The sequence below is a fragment of the Ambystoma mexicanum genome, chromosome 5p, assembly GCF_040938575.1.
Source record: "Ambystoma mexicanum isolate Mex_15411 chromosome 5p, UKY_AmexF1_1, whole genome shotgun sequence".
NCBI lineage: Eukaryota > Metazoa > Chordata > Amphibia > Caudata > Ambystomatidae > Ambystoma > Ambystoma mexicanum.
Genome location: NC_090930.1, coordinates 429,129,343 through 429,152,415, shown reverse-complemented (window position 1 = coordinate 429,152,415; position 23,073 = coordinate 429,129,343). Strand labels below are relative to the sequence as shown.

The 23,073-nt window shown below is 50.8% G+C and overlaps 1 protein-coding gene across 2 annotated transcripts in view; it reads right to left on the bottom strand.

Annotated features, from left to right (window-relative positions):
- The window catches only part of GPC3 (glypican 3), a 3,708,166-nt gene that overhangs the window by 2,061,807 nt on the left and 1,623,286 nt on the right, over positions 1-23,073 (bottom strand). The window lies entirely within an intron of this gene.

Genomic DNA, 23,073 nt, shown 5'->3' with positions numbered 1-23,073 from the left:
TGATGTTTGACAGTGCTACTCATGTGCTATTGCTTCCTGTCTAGGGGACTATTGTACAGTACCCTGATGCTTGTGTACTATGTCTCCCTCTACACAGCGTCGAGTGAAGAAGAGGGTGGAGACGGCGCTGTGGAGCAAAGTGGCGGGGATGCCTCCACCGGCCGGCGACGCAAGGTCCAGCCACCCTCCTAGGAATTACCATCATCCGGGAGCGAGGGGACTGGTGCCGCGTCTGCCACTACGGCTGCAGCGGAAGGGCCGAGTGAGCCCCCACAAGGGCTTGCGATGGCGGAAGACGGTGCAGAGCCATCCAGGTTGGTGGTCTACGCAGAGGAGGAGGAGGCCGCTACTTAGTCGCACATGGGGCCTGGTGGGGGTGGTACCACTGGTGCAAGTGGTGCAGTCCAAGGGCAGGGGCAGGAGGCAGCACAGGTCGCAGTGGAGGGGCTTGTGCATGCCATTGTCCCTGACCCTGTGACTGCACCACCATGCACCAGCAGGGATGCCCCGGCCCAGGCCCGTCCGCAGGAAGCTCCACGTCATCTGGCACTCCACTACCTGCGGACGAGGAGACCCATGACCGTATGGGGTCCATACTGATTGGTGTCGCGTTGCACACGTGTGTCATTTGTGATGACGTTCGTGCTTCCTGGGGGGACCACGCACGCCATCATGTAGATCTGCGTGGCAACGTGGCACAGTTGGGCGGGGCCCTGGTTAGAGGGTTCTTACATGTGTCGAGCACTCTGGCGGCCCTCTCCTCCTCTGTGGAGACTATGCGCCAGTCGTTCTCCCTGCCGTCTTCTGGCCCAGATTCCACCAGGGCCCCCTGTGGACCTGGCCCGACCAACGCAGCCAGCTTGGTGGAGATCACATCCCTGCCACAATCGGGAGTCGGAGGTCCAGCAGAGGTGGATACCCCACCAACTGGAGACCAGCAGATGGAGGATGTGCCGGCATCATCGGGCAGGGCACATGGACAGCATCAGCAGGCTCAAGGTGGGAGCGATGATGGCTCGGGCCATCAACATCAGTGGGGCAGGCATCGGCCGGAGGGCAGGAGGACCCTGGAATGGTAGTATCTTCCCTGTGGCAGCGGTTGGGCCAGCGGATAGATGCGGAGCAGCGGCGGGCACATGAGGCATGGCTAACAATGGTCAAGGCGGAGTTCTCCATGCACAGGGTGTTGAGGCAGGCTGAGTGCCTCGAGGCAACTCGCAGGGAGTTGGAACAGGCCATGACTGCATCCCTGTGAGACCTCAGGGCCAGGGGAGAGGCCCGACTCCGGGACATCGACATGGAGTTCGATGATGCCCTGGCCCGGGACATCACAGAATGAGCCGTAGGACTTGCCCGCCGCCATTGTATATAGTTAGTTAGTGTTTGGTTTTCTTTCTGTTTTTATTTATTTTGGGGTGCTTGGACAATGCCCCACCTTTTTGTATATAGTTGTTCATTAGGTAGGGTTTTTTGTAGGTTTCCTTTCAATGGTTGGGATCATGGACCCTGGATTTGTAGTTTGTATATAGTTCAACACTGGATTTCACTTCTTTTTTTTTGTTCCATGGATCAATAGTTTTGTCTTGTTTTTTCACTTTGGATTTGTTTTGACAGACAGACACTTTGGACCCATGTGCTTTTGGATTGATTTGGATTCTGCTTTCACACATTTATATTTTATATTTTGGACATGCAGCTTTTTCTTCATCATTTCCATTATTGTGTGGTTCATTTCATTCCCTTGCTTTTGTGTTTAATACATTTTTATTTCATACTTCAATGTGTGGTATTCTCTCTTTGGTATCATGCATGTCACGATGTGTGTTTTCTCTATCGCATGCACCCATTGTGTGTGTGTGACCGAAATGTGTTGATGTTCATACTTGCCATTTGGGATGTATCATGTGATGGGGATTTTAATGTGCAGTGGATGTAATACCTGGTTGTGTGTTTGGACTGGGGTGGCGTGGGGTGTGATTTGGGTGGCCATAAGGCCCATGATTGTGGATCGTCATGACGTGTTGGGGGGGACATGAGTTGGGGCCTGCTGGCAGGTGCATGTCACTGCTGGGTGGGTGGGTGAGTGGGTGGGGGGACATGAGTCTGGGCCTGCTGGCAGGTGCCTGTCACTGCTGGGTGGGAGTGGGTGGGGGACATGAGTGGGGCCTGCTGGCAGGTGCCTGTCACTGCTGGGTGGGTGAGTGGGTGGGGGGACATGAGTCAGGGCCTGCTGGCAGGTGCCTGTCACTGCTGGGTGGGTGAGTGGGTGGGAGCACACGAGTCTGGGCCTGCTGGCAGGTGCCTGTCACTGCTGGGTGGATGAGTGGGTAGGGGGACATGAGTCTGGGCCTGCTGGCAGGTGCCTGTCACTGCTGGGTGGGAGTGGGTGGGGGACATGAGCGGGGCCTGCTGGCAGATGCCTGTCACTGCTGGGTGGGTGAGTGGGTGGGGGGGCATGAGTCAGGGCCTGCTGGCAGCTGCCTGTCACTGCTGGCTGGGTGGGGGTGCAGGGACATGAGTCGGGGCCTGCTGGCAGGTGCCTGTCAATGCTGGGTGGGTGAGTGGGTGGGGGGACATGAGTCGGGGCCTGCTGGCAGGTGCCTGTCACTGCTGAGTGGGTGAGTGGGTGGGGGGACATGAGCGGGGCCTGCTGGCAGGTGCGTGTCACTGCTGGGTGGGCGGGGGTGCAGTTACATGAGTCGGGGCCTGCTAGCAGGTGCCTGTCAATGCTGGGTGGGTGAGTGGGTGGGGGGACATGAGCGGGGCCTGCTGGCAGGTGCCTGTCACTGCTGGGTGGGTGAGTGGGTGGGGGGACATGAGTCGCGGCCTGCTAGCAGGTGCCTGTCACTGCTGGGTGGGTAGGTGGGTGGGTGGGGGGACATGAGTTGGGGCCTGCTGGCAGGTACCTGTCACTGCTGGGTGGGTGGGGGTGCAGGGACATGAATCGGGGCCTGCTGGCAGGTACCTGTCACTGCTGGGTGGGTGGGGGTGCAGGGACATGAGTCAGGGCCTGCTTTCAGGTGCCTGTCACTGCTGGGTGGGTGAGTGAGTGGGGGGACATGAGTCGGGGCCTGCTGGCAGGTGCATGTCACTGCTGGGTGGGTGAGTGGGTAGGGGGACATGATCGGGCCCTGCTGGCAGGTGCTTGTCACAGCTGGGTGGGTGAGTGTGTGGGGGGACATGAGTCAGGGCCTGCTGGCAGGTGCCTGTCACTGCTGGGTGGGTGGGGGGACATGAGCAGGGACTGCTGGCAGGTGCCTGTCACTGCTGGGTGGGTGGGGGTGCAGGGACATGAGTCGGGGCCTGCTGGCAGGTGACTGTCACTGCTGGGTGGGTGAGTGGTTGGGGGGACATGAGTCGGGGCCTGCTGGCAGGTGCCTGTCACTGCCGGGTGGGTGAGTGAGTGAGGGGACATGAGTGGGGCCTGCTGGCAGGTGCCTGTCACTGCTGGGTGGGTGAGTGGGTGGGGGGACATGAGTCAGGGCCTGCTGGAAGGTGCCTGTCACTGCTGGGTGGGTGAGTGGGTAGGGGGACATGAGTCTGGGCCTGCTGGCAGGTGCCTGTCACTGCTGGGTGGGAGTGGGTGGGGGGACATGAGCGGGGCCTGCTGGCAGGTGGCTGTCACTGCTGGGTGGATGAGTGGGTGGGGGGACATGAGTCAGGGCCTGCTGGCACCAACCTGTCACTGCTGGGTTGGTGAGTGGGTGGGGGACATGAGCGGGGCCTGCTGGCAGGTGCCTGTCACTGCTGGGTGGGTGGGTGGGGGTGCAGGGACATGAGTCGGGGCCTGCTGGCAGGTGCCTGTCAATGCTGGGTGGGTGAGTGGGAGGGGGGACACGAGTCGGGGCCTGCTGGCAGGTGCCTGTCACTGCTGGGTGGGTGAGTGGGTAGGGGGACATGAGTCTGGGCCTGCTGGCAGGTGCCTGTCACTGCTGGGTGGGAGTGGGTGGGGGGACATGAGTGGGGCCTGCTGGCAGGTGCCTGTCACTGCTGGGTGGGTGAGTGGGTGGGGGGACATGAGTCAGGGCCTGCTGGCAGGTGCCTGTCACTGCTGGGTGGGTGAGTTGGTGGGAGCACACGAGTCTGGGCCTGCTGGCAGGTGCCTGTCACTGCTGGGTGGATGAGTGGGTAGGGGGACATGAGTCTGGGCCTGCTGGCAGGTGCCTGTCACTGCTGGGTGGGAGTGGGTGGGGGACATGAGCGGGGCCTGCTGGCAGGTGCCTGTCACTGCTGGGTGGGTGAGTGGGTGGGGGGGCATGAGTCAGGGCCTGCTGGCAGCTGCCTGTCACTGCTGGGTGGGTGGGGGTGCAGGGACATGAGTCGGGGCCTGCTGGCAGGTGCCTGTCAATGCTGGGTGGGTGAGTGGGTGGGGGGACATGAGTCGGGGCCTGCTGGCAGGTGCCTGTCACTGCTGAGTGGGTGAGTGGGTGGGGGGACATGAGCGGGGCCTGCTGGCAGGTGCGTGTCACTGCTGGGTGGGCGGGGGTGCAGTTACATGAGTCGGGGCCTGCTAGCAGGTGCCTGTCAATGCTGGGTGGGTGAGTGGGTGGGGGGACATGAGCGGGGCCTGCTGGCAGGTGCCTGTCACTGCTGGGTGGGTGAGTGGGTGGGGGGACATGAGTCGAGGCCTGCTAGCAGGTGCCTGTCACTGCTGGGTGGGTAGGTGGGTGGGTGGGGGGACATGAGTTGGGGCCTGCTGGCAGGTACCTGTCACTGCTGGGTGGGTGGGGGTGCAGGGACATGAATCGGGGCCTGCTGGCAGGTACCTGTCACTGCTGGGTGGGTGGAGGTGCAGGGACATGAGTCAGGGCCTGCTTTCAGGTGCCTGTCACTGCTGGGTGGGTGAGTGAGTGGGGGGACATGAGTCGGGGCCTGCTGGTAGGTGCATGTCACTGCTGGGTGGGTGAGTGGGTAGGGGGACATGATCGGGGCCTGCTGGCAGGTGCTTGTCACAGCTGGGTGGGTGAGTGTGTGGGGGGACATGAGTCAGGGCCTGCTGGCAGGTGCCTGTCACTGCTGGGTGGGTGGGGGGACATGAGTCGGGGCCTGCTAGCAGGTGCCTGTCAATGCTGGGTGGGTGAGTGGGTGGGGGGACATGAGCGGGGCCTGCTGGCAGGTGCCTGTCACTGCTGGGTGGGTGAGTGGGTGGGGGGACATGAGTCGAGGCCTGCTAGCAGGTGCCTGTCACTGCTGGGTGGGTAGGTGGGTGGGTGGGGGGACATGAGTTGGGGCCTGCTGGCAGGTACCTGTCACTGCTGGGTGGGTGGGGGTGCAGGAACATGAATCGGGGCCTGCTGGCAGGTACCTGTCACTGCTGGGTGGGTGGGGGTGCAGGGACATGAGTCAGGGCCTGCTTTCAGGTGCCTGTCACTGCTGGGTGGGTGAGTGAGTGGGGGGACATGAGTCGGGGCCTGCTGGCAGGTGCATGTCACTGCTGGGTGGGTGAGTGGGTAGGGGGACATGATCGGGGCCTGCTGGCAGGTGCTTGTCACAGCTGGGTGGGTGAGTGTGTGGGGGGACATGAGTCAGGGCCTGCTGGCAGGTGCCTGTCACTGCTGGGTGGGTGGGGGGACATGAGCAGGGACTGCTGGCAGGTGCCTGTCACTGCTGGGTGGGTGGGGGTGCAGGGACATGAGTCGGGGCCTGCTGGCAGGTGACTGTCACTGCTGGGTGGGTGAGTGGTTGGGGGGACATGAGTCGGGGCCTGCTGGCAGATGCCTGTCACTGCTGGGTGGGTGAGTGAGTGAGGGGACATGAGTGGGGCCTGCTGGCAGGTGCCTGTCACTGCTGGGTGGGTGGGGGTGCAGGGACATGAGTTGGGCCTGCTGGCAGGTGCCTGTCACTGCTGGTTGGGTGAGTGGGTAGGGGGACATGAGCGGGGCCTGCTGGCAGGTGCCTGTTACTGCTGGGTGGGTGGAGTGCAGGGACATGCATCGGGGCCTGCTGGCAGGTGCCTGTCACTGCTGGGTGGGTGAGTGGGTGGGGGGACATGAGTCGGGCCTGCTGGCAGGTGCCTGTCACTGCTGGGTGGGTGAGTGGGTGGGGGGACATGAGTCAGGGCCTGCTGGAAGGTGCCTGTCACTGCTGGGTGGGTGAGTGGGTAGGGGGACATGATTCTGGGCCTGCTGGCAGGTGCCTGTCACTGCTGGGTGGGAGTGGGTGGGGGGACATGAGCGGGGCCTGCTGGCAGGTGGCTGTCACTGCTGGGTGGATGAGTGGGTGGGGGACATGAGTCAGGGCCTGCTGGCAGCTGCCTGTCACTGCTGGGTTGGTGAGTGGGTGGGGGACATGAGCGGGGCCTGCTGGCAGGTGCCTGTCACTGCTGGGTGGGTGGGTGGGGGTGCAGGGACATGAGTCGGGGCCTGCTGGCAGGTGCCTGTCAATGCTGGGTGGGTGAGTGGGTGGGGGGACACGAGTCGGGGCCTGCTGGCAGGTGCCTGTCACTGCTGGGTGGGTGAGTGGGTAGGGGGACATGAGTCTGGGCCTGCTGGCAGGTGCCTGTCACTGCTGGGTGGGAGTGGGTGGGGGGACATGAGTGGGGCCTGCTGGCAGGTGCCTGTCACTGCTGGGTGGGTGAGTGGGTGGGGGGACATGAGTCAGGGCCTGCTGGCAGGTGCCTGTCACTGCTGGGTGGGTGAGTGGGTGGGAGCACACGAGTCTGGGCCTGCTGGCAGGTGCCTGTCACTGCTGGGTGGATGAGTGGGTAGGGGGACATGAGTCTGGGCCTGCTGGCAGGTGCCTGTCACTGCTGGGTGGGAGTGGGTGGGGGACATGAGCGGGGCCTGCTGGCAGGTGCCTGTCACTGCTGGGTGGGTGAGTGGGTGGGGGGGCATGAGTCAGGGCCTGCTGGCAGCTGCCTGTCACTGCTGGGTGGGTGGGGGTGCAGGGACATGAGTCGGGGCCTGCTGGCAGGTGCCTGTCAATGCTGGGTGGGTGAGTGGGTGGGGGGACATGAGTCGGGGCCTGCTGGCAGGTGCCTGTCACTGCTGAGTGGGTGAGTGGGTGGGGGGACATGAGCGGGGCCTGCTGGCAGGTGCGTGTCACTGCTGGGTGGGCGGGGGTGCAGTTACATGAGTCGGGGCCTGCTAGCAGGTGCCTGTCAATGCTGGGTGGGTGAGTGGGTGGGGGGACATGAGCGGGGCCTGCTGGCAGGTGCCTGTCACTGCTGGGTGGGTGAGTGGGTGGGGGGACATGAGTCGAGGCCTGCTAGCAGGTGCCTGTCACTGCTGGGTGGGTAGGTGGGTGGGTGGGGGGACATGAGTTGGGGCCTGCTGGCAGGTACCTGTCACTGCTGGGTGGGTGGGGGTGCAGGGACATGAATCGGGGCCTGCTGGCAGGTACCTGTCACTGCTGGGTGGGTGGGGGTGCAGGGACATGAGTCAGGGCCTGCTTTCAGGTGCCTGTCACTGCTGGGTGGGTGAGTGAGTGGGGGGACATGAGTCGGGGCCTGCTGGCAGGTGCATGTCACTGCTGGGTGGGTGAGTGGGTAGGGGGACATGATCGGGGCCTGCTGGCAGGTGCTTGTCACAGCTGGGTGGGTGAGTGTGTGGGGGGACATGAGTCAGGGCCTGCTGGCAGGTGCCTGTCACTGCTGGGTGGGTGGGGGGACATGAGCAGGGACTGCTGGCAGGTGCCTGTCACTGCTGGGTGGGTGGGGGTGCAGGGACATGAGTCGGGGCCTGCTGGCAGGTGACTGTCACTGCTGGGTGGGTGAGTGGTTGGGGGGACATGAGTCGGGGCCTGCTGGCAGGTGCCTGTCACTGCTGGGTGGGTGAGTGAGTGAGGGGACATGAGTGGGGCCTGCTGGCAGGTGCCTGTCACTGCTGGGTGGGTGGGGGTGCAGGGACATGAGTTGGGCCTGCTGGCAGGTGCCTGTCACTGCTGGTTGGGTGAGTGGGTAGGGGGACATGAGCGGGGCCTGCTGGCAGGTGCCTGTTACTGCTGGGTGGGTGGAGTGCAGGGACATGCATCGGGGCCTGCTGGCAGGTGCCTGTCACTGCTGGGTGGGTGAGTGGGTGGGGGGACATGAGTCGGGCCTGCTGGCAGGTGCCTGTCACTGCTGGGTGGGTGAGTGGGTGGGGGTCATAAGTCGGGGTGCTGGCAGGTGCCTGTCATTGCTGGGTGGGTGGGGTGCAGGGGGACATGTGTAGGTGCTCACTTTTGCATGGTGACATGTGGGCTGGCTGGGGGCATGGCCAGGGTGGATAGGCTGCCTGCAGGGCATGGCCAGGGGTGCAGGGTAGTCCCCTGTGTTGTGGGCTGCCTGCATGGCCTGGGCAGGGGGGAGAGGGCACACCTAGGAGGACACACACTGCCAATTCGCATTGGGGCACCCCAGGAATACACGTACCCCTCCCGCAGCAGCGAAAACGTGTGTAAAACTCCCCGCGCACCCCTCAGAATACACGTACCCCGCTCGCACAAGGCCTATCGCATGTAATACGTCCCGCGCTCCCCCAGAATACACGTACCCCACTCACACAAGGCCTATCGCATGTAAGACTCCTGGCGCACCCCTCTGAATACACGTACCCCACTCGGCCAAGGCCTATCGCATGTAAAACATCCCACGATCACCCCCAGAATACGTGTACCCCGCTCGCACAAGGCCTATCGCGTGTAAAACGTCACACGCACCCCTCTGAATACACGTACCCCACTAGCACAAGGCCTATCACATGTAAAACGTCCCGCGCACCACCAGAATACACGTACCCTGCTCGCACAAGGCCTATCACGTGTAAGACTCCCCGCGCACCCCTCTGGATACACATACCCTGCTCAGCTAAGGCGTATCGCGTGTAAAACCTCCCGCGCACCCCCAGAATGCACGTACCCCGGTCGCACAAGGCCTTTCGCATATAAAATGTCACATGCACCCCTCTGAATACACGTACCCCACTCGCACAAGGCCTATTGTGTGTAAAACATCCCGCACACTCCAGAATACGTACCCCGCTCGCACAAGGCCTATCGCATGTAAAACGTCCCGCGCACCCCCAGAATACATGTACACCGCTCGGCCAAGGCCTACCGCATGTAAAACGTCCCGTGCACCCCCAGAATACACGTACCCCACTCGCACAAGGCCTATCGTGTGTGATACTTCACACGCACCCCCCAAATACACGCAGGCACCGCATCCACCCTGGGCATATCCCACAGGAAGCCCATGCCACAGGGGGGGTGCTTTTTCTATGGTATTTACCTGGCGCGAGCGGGGTATGTGTATTCAGAGGGGTGCACGGGAGTTTTACATGCATTTTCACTGCCGCAGGACGGGTATGTGTATTCTGAGGTGTGTGCGGGTAGTTTTACACGCGTTTTTGCTTCCGCAGGAGGGGTATGTGTATTCTGTGGCGTGTGCGGGAAGTTTTACACATTTTTTCGTGGTTGGGGGGATGTATGCTGGTCCACTGGCCTTTGCGCCATTTACTGGATTTGTGCGCTGGTCATTGCGCACGGGGCGGGGTTGGGGGCGTAACTGGCGCTGCTGCAGGGTCGCTGCGCCACTCTGCGCCAAGGCTGCTTATGGATGTTGAAATCCATGAATACGTTGTGCGCTGAAATGGGTTTTGGCACATGCGTCTGGCACAATTCATATCTATGAATTACCCCCTTTTGGTCTTAGGTTTCTGTTTGTAACGGAACAATATATTAACATATATCAAATGATGATGTGCCATTGGCCATAAGCAGGAAAGATTTAGTAGAATTGATACATGTCAGACCAATTAACTGGCAGCACATGTTCAAAAGTTGGAGCAATTTTCCAGGTAATAATTTAGTCTAAAGTACAAGATTTGTTATGAGTGGGAGGGGTCTTAAGAGGAGAAAGACAAGGTCAGTAAGTCAGTCAATAAAATGAGTACTATTCAACAACTATGTTATTAACACTAAGAAAACTATTATTCTAGTGAGGTTTATATGAGCTTTGGTTAATAGTATTTTCACATGGATTGCAAACCTCTCCACGTAGTATTTTTGAGCCAGAAAATGTCCTATTAATATGTTTTTGCACCTGTGGAGGTACGATGCTAATTGGCAAACCGTGATAAAAGTTGGAACTGCATTACATTGCAGCTGCTAAGTTATTTGTGCTATTTATGGTTGATAATGATATTGATGATAATAATTATAATATGCTTCATTATTTACAAAATCATTTCAACAGTGCGGATGAAGTCAGTGAGCAGTATATATTCCCTTCCAGAGTTGAGCGGTTCAAATGTTCAGGCACTGAAGGATATAAGAAAAAAATATATGAGCAAAGATCTGGACAGGGCCACGACAAGATTTGATCTGTTTGTGCAATAGTACCTATACCTCTGAGAGTACAATAGACACTATCGGCCTCATTACGACCCAGGCGTTAAGGGTTAACGCTGTCGTTAACCCTTAACGCCTATTCTGATTTTAACGGCTGCTTTTAGCAGCCGTTAAAATCCATGGCGCTAACCTGCCATGATGCTAATTACACCACCGTAATTTACGGTGGCGTAATTAGCGCATTCCCCACTCCCATTATGCCCTATGGGGCAAAAATGGGAATGGGGAAGGGAAAATGGGAAATGGGGATTTACCGCCCCACTCACCTTGGAATGGGGCGGTAAATCCGCCATCCACCATGGTGTAAACATAGTTTACACCATGGTGGTAAAGTTGGCGCAATTAGCGCCTGGGTTGTAATGACCCCCTATGACAGGGACATAAGAGATTCAATATACGCCTCAGCAAGACTGCAGAAACGTTCAACATAAGGTAGCTCTGTCCCTGTCAATAAGTAGAGTAAGATGCCCCTCCATACTCTACCCAAACTGAAGGGCGACCTAAAAGTTCCTGATGCGTTCCGTATTCAAGGCCATGGATCAGTCATTTGTGGCTACTATGGCCATGCTAATAATCTGCAGAGCTTGGAAGATGAAAAGCAAAATAATATTTAATCACATATTTTACCTAGCTGCCAACTGGCCCAGGTCATGAGGGGCACCATAAGCCATTCCTGGAGGTTTATCCAACCACATTTTGGATTTGGGGAATTTGTATTACCTTTCCCCACTGTGAATATGATCTTGCAAATCCCAGCATGTGGAGTGGTGATGTTAAGATGGCCCAGGAAAGTCCCAAATTACCCAGAGGACTTTGCGTCAATCCAAACCAGATTCAAAGAAGAAGTAGACAAAGTGCAAGACAAAATCCAGTTTTATTATTATCCTGAATAAAGCAGGGACAGCATACAAGAACTAAAATCTTTTTTCTCTCTGCGTGTCCATTACAAACAACGATTTAAGTTGTACAACTCCATCATAAATGACATCATCACCTCAGTTTACAAAAACCTATGGGGAATGGGGATTGGTTAGTGGTGGAGCTACATATACACTATATAGGGTTCAAACATCTAATTGGGTTACACTTGTCTGATGGCTCCTCCTGAGACCACTGCTATATTGATAAAGGTCAAACTATGTAATCTCTACAACAGGTAATTGGTTGGCACCTCACTTCATGTGCGGCATAACATTGGGGTTTCTAATTGGCTGGCTTCTTGTTAACCAACCTTGGATACTTGACAGGCCATCAAGACATCAGCCAGGCAAGGGGTAGTTGGAGAGAGGCCCATGGACCGTTCAGTGTTCACTAAAGAAGTTACTATCCCTCATTCCTAGGCCATGAGACCAGGTAATCTCTTTGTATTTGACCTAGTATGGCACCTTGTGTCTGTGTGTATGTGTAGGGAGTACAGCAGGTGTCCTATCTGTATTTCATTATAATGAATAGGCAGTGTTCTTCAATTATGGGTCACGCGTCATGGGACAGTGTATGCCATGGAATGACCTCCTATTTATTGGGATTTCAGCTACTACTAATGTGTGTGCTGTGTTTTCTTTTGACACAGGGGACACTCTCAAGTTATTCTTCATGGTTGTCTTTTGGCTTGCCGTGTTACTGCATCTGGCTTACAAAAGCTGGGTGTGCTCTTATAAAATGCTAATTAATCTTGGAGTATCCTGCTGACGTCCTGGGAATTGCTATTTTGTGCCTTCATTCTTCTACTCTGACCCTCCCATATTTTCTCATAACCTTGGCACTAGTTGCCAACTCCTGCCCTAGCACTTCACAAATATGTGTACTTGTGGATTCAGTGGTTTGAGTTCTCTCTTGTTTAATTACAATTATGCTGCAGCTTCCATTTTCAAGAAGATGGCTGCACCATTACCCTCTTGTTTCTAGATTCGTATGTCGTTTATGTTGCAACCCCCTTGTACATTAGGCATGTAAGTATTCCTCATGTCTTGCTGATGCTATGTTAATATTCTTCATGTATAAATGCATATTTTACCCAGTGTCTGTGTTTCTTCATGTGGAGTACATGTGTGCTTTGTGTCTACTGCATGAGCTTGTTACTTTTACACCGTAATTTCTGCTTTTGCCATCTCAGCTTAAATCGTCTCTATGGGCCTCATTACACGGTAGGTGGTAAGGGTTTACCGGTACCGGTAAATCCTTACCGCCTTACTACGAGGTCCCTTTGCGGGTTGGGGAATTTAAAGCCTGCTTTTTGCAGGCGTTAAAAACCAACCCGCAAAGGGACCAGTGGAGCTAGTTACGGTACCGCAATTTTCGGTACCGTAATTAGCGCCTTCCCCATTCCCATAGAGCCCTATGGGGCAAAAATGGGAATGGGGAAGGGCAATGGTGGAAGGGGGAATTACCGCCCCGCCAACCTTGGAATGGGGCGGTAATTCCCCTTTCCACCAAGGCGGTGCCGGTATTTTACCGGCATGAACCATGGCGCTAATAGCGCCATGGTTCTCCGCCTACCGTGTAATGAGGCCCAATAATGTCTTGCTGGAACTGCCTCGGATAAGGCAGGTACATTTGCCTCAGTGAGTAACGTTTCTCACCTATGCAGTATTGGGCTGGGGAAGGGGCAGAAGCTATAGATGATGTATTCATCTGCTTCCCAACAGACATAGCTTGAAAAAACAAAAACAGGATTATCTGAAGTTGACTCTTGTAACATGGGGGGTCATTACAAGGTGGGCAGTAAGGGATACCGGGCACCGGTAAGGAGACCGGTGCCAGTAATCCCTTACCGTCCTATTACAAGGTCCCTTGGTGGGGACCGTAAGAAACGTGTGTTCTGACCACACGTCCCTTACGGGTCCCGCTAAGGGACCAGGGCGCTAATAACGGGCTTGCAGGTCGCAAACCCGTTATTAGTGCCCTCCCCATTCCCATTGAGCCCTATGGGGGCTCAAATGGGAATGGCAATGGTAAGTTCAATGGGGAATTACCGGTCCCGTCAGGGTCGGACTACACCGATAAGTCTCCATTGAACAATGCCGGACTCGGACCAGTTATTGGTGGCAGTCATGGTGCAAATAGCACCATGACTACCACCAATCTTGGAATGAGGCCCATGGTTCCAATTAGCAGCTATGCATTTAAATCAATATCTGAGGATAAGCAAATATTCAAACCTGATATTTAAATTAAGGCGCAAACAATCACACCTAGTATGACTGCGTGATCGAGTCCTATTTTAGAGGACATGCGAGTGTCCTTTCATGAGAGTGCAAGCAATTATCCCCGGCGCTTTCACAAAAGGGTTTGTTCCCACCAATGACTTTATTAGGGCCATTGAAGAATCACTGCTGATAAAACTGTAGGAAAATACATATGATGCACAGTTTCCTTAATTAGCTCGTGCTCTCTTTATCCATTAGAATTGTAATAGAAAATGTAAATACTTACATAAAGTAGTTCAAGTGTGGCTGATAAAGTGCACTAACTGAGCATTTCATTTCAGAGGTCCATCCAATTACTGAATTTGCAAGCCTAGTGCACGGATTTCCGCAGGAGACACTGGACCGGACAGAATTAGCATTCTCCACTATGAACACACAGCACTTTTTTATTTTATTATCAGGAGCTGCGGAAGGTTGTCAGCACTTTGCAAAAATGAATGTCATATTTGGGTTCAAGAAACTGATCCGATGACCTTGGAAGGAATCGAGGGGAAAAGAAAACCTTCTGAAATCCCTCTGCAGTAGTTTGGCTACTCAGCCTCTCTGGAGCTGATGTGCTTGCATACTGTCAAGTCTGGTCAAGGTGCAGCCGCTATCGACTTATTAAAGAAGCAGCTCGCATTGGACATTAGTCTCTGCATGAATGCTTCATTACAGACCGTATTGCAGCTGACCTCAGGGGCAGTTCAATGTCTCCTCAAGAACACACTTAAAAAGAGGCGCTCCTGAGCAATAATGGAGCTGCTCGACTGTGGACTTCCCTTTAACGGCTCTATTAAGGCTCCGCACTTAATGACCCTAACAATACATTAGCGCGTGGCATGCATATCCAAGATTATTTCATTATCGCTGTCAGTTCAATAACATTTATAATTCTTTAATTATGCCATAAAACATTGAGCAAAAGGTGTCCGAAAAAATGGATACAGGTAGTTTTCAAAATTATGAGAGCATTGACACGTTAATTAACTCCTGGGAGCATCATTTAAACATAATTGACATCATCGACCGCAAGCGCTCAGCCACGCTGAAACCTTTTCATCTCTTGCCACCTACCATATCTTGAAGCAGGACCCGACAAACGCATGCCAGACGTAACAAGCGGAACTCGAGAACTAGAGCAAGTGTGTTCAAGTGACTTGCTCTACTTGGTTTCCGGTTAAGCGACTTGCAACTATTATTCCAGGTGCACAGTGGAGGACGAGCTGCAGTCAAAAGTGGTGAGGACTGCTTGTGATTGGAGCTGAGAGAGTAAGGGAGAGAGAGGTATGAGGGAGCGAGAGAAAATGAGAGAGAAAGAGTGAGAGAGAGAGGTGCAGCGTGATAGGAGAGAGAGAGATGGGAGACATAGAGAAAAGAGGAGACGGACAGATGTAGAGGGATGTGGGGAAGAGAGAGGTAGAGCGAGAATAAGAGAGGCGGAGAAAGCGGGAGGAAGAGCAGAGAAGGAGAAAGATGGTTAGAGAAAGAGAGGCAAAGAGAAGTGAAAAAGGGAGTGAGAAGAGGTGAGAAGGGGCTTGAGGGATCAAAGAGGGAGAGACAGAGATGCACCAAGAAAGAGACAGAGTGAGAGAAAGAGACACACAGGAGGCAGGAAGGGGTGGGGGGGGGAGAGAGAGAGATGATGATTTACTGACTGAACTCTGTTCTATCTGCCAGTCCATGCATTTTGTCTGCATTCTGGAGATCGTGTGCAAATCTTCTTGCTGTGGCAACTCCAGCTCCTTCATACTTTTCCTCTTGGGAATCTTATTTTTATTGATCCCTAAGTATTTCCAGCCAGGAGAGCGGGTATGAAGTTTGCTCTAAATGTGAACTATTTAGGCACCATGGCAATTTACATGGTAGGGGTATGTTTGTCGCCTATAGAGTTCCCTGCATGACCACTGGAGTGTATGTGAGTGGGGTGTTACTTAGGGAGCCTTGCCCCACCACCCTTCATGTGAAGTGGGGCCAGCGGTTGCTATGGAGAGGATCCCCATATCGACTCCACAGCATCGATTGGCCAGCAGCTGTTCATTACATTAGCCCCCATGGAACCTCTCGGTGGCACCTTTAGTAATGTGCTCACTAATCCCACAGGCCCTTTTCATCCAGACCACCAGTGTTATTGTTATCCTGCAGATTTAGGACATCACAATTGATAAATAATGGCCTCAAAGCTGCTCACCACATATATTCCAGGAATTGGAACAGAGCAGAGTGGACCTCTGCTGATTCCTGATGTGCATGCACATCACGATTTAGGGTAAGACCAAAAAAATGGGACAGGCATGTATAATAAACCAGGTGAGAGAAAATATGGGTTTACCTTGTTGGAGTAGCAGAGCAGCAAGTGGTGACAAGGCAGCGGTCGGAGGGAGATGATGGTGCAGGAGCAGCTGAATGTGCAGGAGGAGACGGAGGTGTAGAAGGAGTTGGGGTTACAGGAGGAGTTAAAGGTGCAGAAGGAGGTGAAAGTGAAAGAGCAGGAAGGGGCAGGAGAACAGAAGGGAAGGAAGAGATGAACATCACAGAGGAGAGGGGGATCAGAAGAGGCTGCGGAGTTGAAGAAGTAAAGAATAGAGGTGAATGGAGAGTTTGGACAAGTTGGAGATTAAGGAGGAGAAAACAGGGGTTGGTGAAGGAAAGAAACGTAAAGTATCTGAAGACAGGAAGGTAGAGAATTGGCAAGGAAGAAGGAGCAGCAGTTTTAGGTGGGGAGAAGAAGCAGGCACATACATACACACCTGTGTCTAATTCGGGTACATCTGTCTCCTAGTGGATGATAATTTCTTTATATTCAGATTGTTTGCATACGTATAAACCGTTGTATTTGTTGATAAATCGGCTTAACCAATAATCCCACTTAAATTCTCATTGTCTTGTAGCATTCACCAATCATATGTTGGGGTTCTGCGATATCACATCCATCAGATCTTCTTGTCCCACCTGCATTGTTCCATACTATAAACCTCTTTTCCTTCAACACATTCAATATCACACCAAAGTCTATTGGTAGACCAAGTCTTCATAGAAATACACCCATGTTATGGTCTGAATTCAATCCCTTTTCAATTGTCTGGAATTTGCAGATCATCCTTGCTTCAATCTGCCTTATGGTTGTCTCTCTGTCACCTCCTCGAAGGTTAGGATGGGTCAAATTTAGTCCAGCAAACATTATTCCAGCTTTGTCATCCAACTGCTGTTTCTCTTGCCAATGTATCAAAAAGGCAGTTTTGGATCATCATTTTTTATTGCACACAGATGTTCCCTGATTATTTTGCGTAACTCCCAGATGATACTGCTGATGTATATCAGCCAACAAACACAAATAATGCCATATACTGTAAATTTGATATTGATACAACTGTTCTTTATTTTGATTCCATATTGGCACATACTGCACATGCTACAATTGAAAAAAGCCTGACAAATGTTTGTTCAACCAAGTTTTCTGTGTTCTAATTGGGTGATAGAAGGATGGACCAACAGAGGTTGTGATTCTGGGTGCTCGTGTATAAACAAAGTTGGAACCTTTCCCAATATATTCACATAAATCTTCGTCCAACCTTAATAAATGCCAATGTTTCTTAACATTTAAAAAAAACATTATGACTGTTTCTCGAATAACTTTTTATCATCCTTACCACATTCTTGTTTTTATTTTTATCCTTAGATTTAGGTTTTAACAATTCACTCCTAGGAGTTTCCACCCCCCTTTTTTACTTGTAACACACTTTTTTCTTTATATCCTCTCTGCAGGAATCTTGTTCTCAAAGTGACACATTCTTTGGAAAATTCAGTGTTGTCGCTACCACTTTTGATGATGCTAGCCTTATGGCAACTGTTGCTACCAATACAGAACTAACCTAGGAGGGCATTGCTTGTACCCCGATCTTTCATCCTGAGTCTTGATCCAGTCTCTTATATATAACTTTCTCTTAATTCTGCTTGAATCTCTAACCAACGAAGCATGAGATTTGCCCAAGTTATTAACAATTGCCTGGCAGCTCTCACTCCATTCAGTTAAGATTCTTTCACCTTTCTTCCCCAATGCCTTATTCAAGACCGAAAAGCCTCCCCTTGGATTATTTTCAATGCATTTGCGGTATAGTGACAGATATTTCCAAGTTTCTATAGCTTTTTGAGATGTTAATGCCAATTCCGTTCTGATTACCTGTATTGGCAGGCTCTTTGGCAGTCGAAGCACTGTCTTCAAAAAGATGCCTTCCAAAATAGACCAGATTTCCTCCAGGAATGAAAAGGATGTCTCAGCACCATAGGTTAAATAGGCACCACCTTCATCCCGTAGAACGTAAGAACTAGAACTAATGAAAAGCCACAATATCTCTTCAGCAATAAGCCTCCTTGGGCCACACATTTTTTGCCTTTTTCCTCATTATTTCTACTCTTGGTGCATCGCATTTACTGGTGTTTACACAAACTCCCAAATAGGTAAACGAGCGGACCTCCAAGATGTTTTCACTGTTTAGTTGCCAAGTGTATTCCTTCTCCATACAGTTTCCCTGAGGTGCTCCAAATATCATAATCCGTGATTTTGTTGGAATTATTTTCAAGTCATTTCGCATCCAAGTAAGACTGGCGTGCGTCCAGTTGTCTTTGCAAACCTATTGGGGTTTGATTCACCAGCACAATGTCATCGGCATACAATAAACGGCCGATTGATACTCCTGCGATTTTTGGTGGAAGGCATCCAGTCTGAAGGAAGGCATTTTCAACATCCGAATCAAAGAGATTGAAGAGCTCAGGGGCCAATGGACAGCCTTGCTTCAAGCCTGTGTTGGTTGGTATGTTACTGGTTAATAGGACTGATTTGTCTAGCCTTATCCTTATAGATGTTTCTGAGTACAGATCTTTAATGTTTTCCACAATTATATTTGGACATTTCCAGTTCAACAACTTTCCCCACAATTTTGGTTGTCTTATAGTATCAAAGGCTTGGGCCAAGTCTATAAACGCCATGAACATCTTCTGCTCTCTGTTCCTCTCTGTCCTTGCCTTTAGGATGTTGATCATAAAAATGTTGAGGGAGGTCCCAATCCCCTTAACAAATCCTGCCTGCCACATGTCTCTATGGCTGGTTTTAATGCTCCAGTTAGTGCTTTCAGAATTATTGAGGCGAAAACCTTGCCTGCCACATCTATCAAGGCTATCGGGCGGTAATTTTCCGGATATTTTAATTATCAATGAATTTTAGAGAAGGAAACAAAATGGACAGAAATCAGAGCCGTGAGTTAGCACATACCTGCTGTGTTACTGTTATCAAATAGTTTAAAGACTTAAATCAAATTAGACAGAAATTAAAGCATTACTAATTTACAGAAATGTCCTGCGGTAGAACAAAGCATCTAATAGCACATCGTTATGAACATGTCTACAAAAAACAAAGAAAGGACACATATATATTAAACAAAGCATATTTACACTTCTTAGTGTGAAGAAATCCAATGATTTTTAAACATCACATGTCCCTGTTGAACGAAATAGAAGAGAGAATGTTGGAGGCCCGACGTCCGCCTTAAGATTGAATGGCTATGGTAGCTGTATTAAGGTGAGAATGTGGATGCTTCGGCAAGGGGGATCAATCAAATTACCTTCGTCATAATTGAGGCATCAATGGTAGATCCTGTCCGTAAACAATACCAGCAAAATTTGAAAGAAATACGTTTTGAATATGCGTTATAACTTAGACTAATGTTACTTAATCTGTCAGGTAGTGCTTATGTTTGCCTTCTCAATCTGCCTTTGTCTGGATATAAAGGAAATAATGTGAAAAATAAAGATTTCTGACTCACTATGGTGGAATATTTAAGAGAGAACCTCATGGATTATGTAGACTGCGCTCTATAGGCCCAGCTAGGTTGAAAGAATTGATATTGTCATATACCTTTTAATTCTTCGCCTATTCACAAACAGGAGGGAAATGGGCAGCTGAAAAAAAATATTTAAAACCACGTTTGAACGTGCAGTTAAAAGGAGAGGATTGCTGTTTTAAAACTGAAAAGGAATTTTGAAGTGAAAGCTTGGATGTGCATGCACTTACATTTAGAACATTTATTCATAATTATAAAAAATGTTCCCATCACCAATGTGAGAGTCTAAAATATCGTGGCAGTGGAAAGTCACAGAAAATACCTGTCACTTGGCTGCTATGGAGATCTGGGATGTCTCTATCCCTGTAACAAGCATGAAAACAAAGGTCAAAACAAATTTGAAATGGATGTTTTAAAACAATCCTCCAATTGTGAATATGTATTAGGAAAACAGTGATTAATACACTTGATAGACATTAGTGTTCTTTAAAACCAAGAGGGAGTGTATTCTTGAGTTAATAAGAAACGTTCCATTATTTTCAGATATAAAGATTAGTTCTGATTAGACTCCAATAAATGAGATGGTCGAAAAGAACCTTTGCACAAGAAAATGATATTAAGTAACAACAGGCTTATCAGGACAGTATTTTCCTGAGAGGATAGATAAGCGCTTTGGCTTAAAGCGCTATATAAATTCAATAAACATAAACATAATAAACATTTTAAGCCAATTGGGCACTTTAAAATAAACCTGTTAAAGGAACTCACTGGAATGAAGTTGAAGAGACTGTGTGATTCGATTTACTTGTGAAATATTGAACATTTTCAGATATAGAGATTTGTTTCGAATAAATTAGAACAACCCAGGGCTGTATGGACAATTGAGTTAAGCCTTAAGCGCATACAAGAAATTCGAGAAATAAGACTGTGCTTTAAGTTAATATTAACCATTAGAGTAACCGATTTAAGGTTTAACAATTAGTCTTTCATAGTTCGAGACGATGCAAACTGCACTGTGGGTGATTTGGAATACATAGGTGAATTGCTAAGGTTGAAACAAATGAAAGAAGTGTTGGAGACACAGATTATTGAATGACGTTGACTATAATAATTAACAGTTGTAAGAGCATAAAGTAGCTGAGAGCAAGAGAATGGTACAAATGGAGCTTGGAAACTTTGGTGGTGATCACGCAGAGTGAACAGTGTTAAGCACTTTTCTGTTTGGTCATTAGGCTGCAATTATTAGTAATACGCGAATGAACAAGGAACAAAAAATGTGCATATAACGTATATATTGACTGTGTTTATTTTCTGTTCCCCTACCCCTCTTCTTCTTTTTCCTTTTTTCTTTCAGTTGTTTCAAAAAATTCCTATTTTTTCGATTGTTAAATTGATGATGAAAACGTGTCATTTTCAGATTACTGTACAATGGTGTAATTTTCTTTCTCAATCAAACTGATGCTGATTTTATGGGAACTGTTTTTGTGTGTTCGTTCGTATATTACAGCCCTGAGCAAGACCTTCTTGAAAGGTCGAAACACATGTCGGCTGGTTGTAATATGTGTCCACAAAAAAGAAAACAAATTGTAGAAAGAGAAGTATTTTCTGTGTGATCATTACGGTTAAGAGATTTGTAGGGTAGTGGCGCAGGTGGCAAGTTAGACTATCATACTTTGTCTTATGGATTGTGTGTCATTCTCTGTGGTGATCCCATTTCACCTCCTACCCACTGTTCATCTGTGTTTTCCTTGCCTGTACACTTATATTCACTGCCCTTCTCTTGTATGGTGTGACCCCTGTGATAATGTGCCTAATGTTCAAGCCATATGAGAAAGGATGGGTGTTAATGCATGCCACGGTAGTATGATGGATTATGGAATGCTCTGAGGGTTCAAAGCCAGTGTGTCAGTTAGCCCAGAGCTGTTGAGGACTAGAGCCCATGGATGCTTTTTATTCTGGTATGCATGATACTTACCTGAACACCAAAAATGCTTTTAACTGGAAGATTCATAACATTGCAACTCTGGCTGTTACATTGTAAACAATGGGGCCAGAGAGGGCCTTAATAGCGTGTATAAGGCATGCTCCTGCTTTAGAGGCACCTTCTGCCATCCCCTTTGTGATAGGATCAAGCTATTCTTCAGCGTGACATCACTCATGACGCCACCTGGCACGGGAGGATTTTGCGAATGGGTTCCCTTATGAGCACCGTCTTGTCTAAGCTCCTAGGCGGGATCAGAACATCATCAGCGTTGGTTGATTCCACTTAATTTCACTTAATTCTCAAGGGGGCAGAGGGAGGATGCTGAGGATTTCAATAGTAGACAGCACTACCCGCTTCTCTACTCATGCGGTCAGTACACCCACCTGTAATGCCCAGTAAGTGTTTTGAATTGTCATTCCAGTGCATGAATGCGGTCATGCGAGATATCTCTCTGTCAGCATAATTTACGCTAATGGATTCTTTTTCTCACCTGTGTCTGCTCATGCCGGCAGCTTCTCTGGAGTCTACCGCAGTGTACACTGGACTCAGCCCTGGCCTCTGGCTCGATCTCCAAACCAAGTTCTGCACCCCCGCCCCGTGGGTCCTACCTTCGTGCACTTTGGCCTCCCATGCCGGCAGTAACCTCCCTATCACGGATTACAATCACTGTCGGAAACTCGATGGTGAGTCACGTTGTTTTATTTTCATTTCTTTTAATTTCATTTATTTTATTTTTTTTGCAATTAATTTGCTAATGGTAATCATTTTAACCTTTTTGTGGTCCAAGGGGTAGGGACAGGGGGGCCATCCAGGGAGGAAGGCTTTCTGGAGTCATCCAGGGAGATGGAGGCGGTGATTGAGGAGGAGGAAGATGGGGTCGGGTCAAGTGAGTGCTGCGGAAGCAGCTGTCCCAGCCCCAAGCTGTCCAAGCTGGGTGCCAACTGGGCCTTTGCTCTGACAACTGGAGGGGAATCACCAGAGGAGGAGGAGCTGACTCAGCATGAAGAGGCTTTGAGCCAGTTCATACTATTGGAGCAGGTGCAAGGCGTGGGAGTCCTGGAAAATTATGAGGACACGTCCGGTGAGTGACTAACATTGTGCATCCTGAGTATGTGAAGAAATGCATCAGCGAGATGTATAATTGTGGTGCACATCTGGCTGCAATGGAATGACTGCCCTGGGTGAACCATGTCATGTGGTGGAGTGACTCCTGTACAGTGTACACAAGAGTGGATATACATCATGTGTTGTACATCAGTTCAGTTGAACATGTCAGTGTGACAATACTCATCCCCCACAAGCACAGCCCTCCAACATCTGCAACATGACACCACAACGTGCACAGTTGTTTGCTGCATCCTTGATGTGAGTTACTCTGCTCTGCTAGACATGTGAATGTGTCCGAAATCCTAGTTACACTTCATGCCGTGCAGGGTATTGAATCTTTTTTCACACATGTACTAATGTGCTGCCATGCCACTTAGAACATCCAGGCTGACACCCAACTTGCCTTATGGCGTGCCCTGAGTGAGTGTGCATATGTCCAGACTGTGCACATCCCTGCTGCCCCAATGGCAATGCCTCCTGAGGCTAATCATCATGAGGCCTGCTCCCTGTTATCCTCCCACACTCAGCCCACACTCCATGGGTCCATGCCCCTCTCCCTCTTGTGGGTCACTGTGCCTGGTTCCTATATGCAACTCCATTGACTTACTCTTTCCACTTAACAGACCTTGCC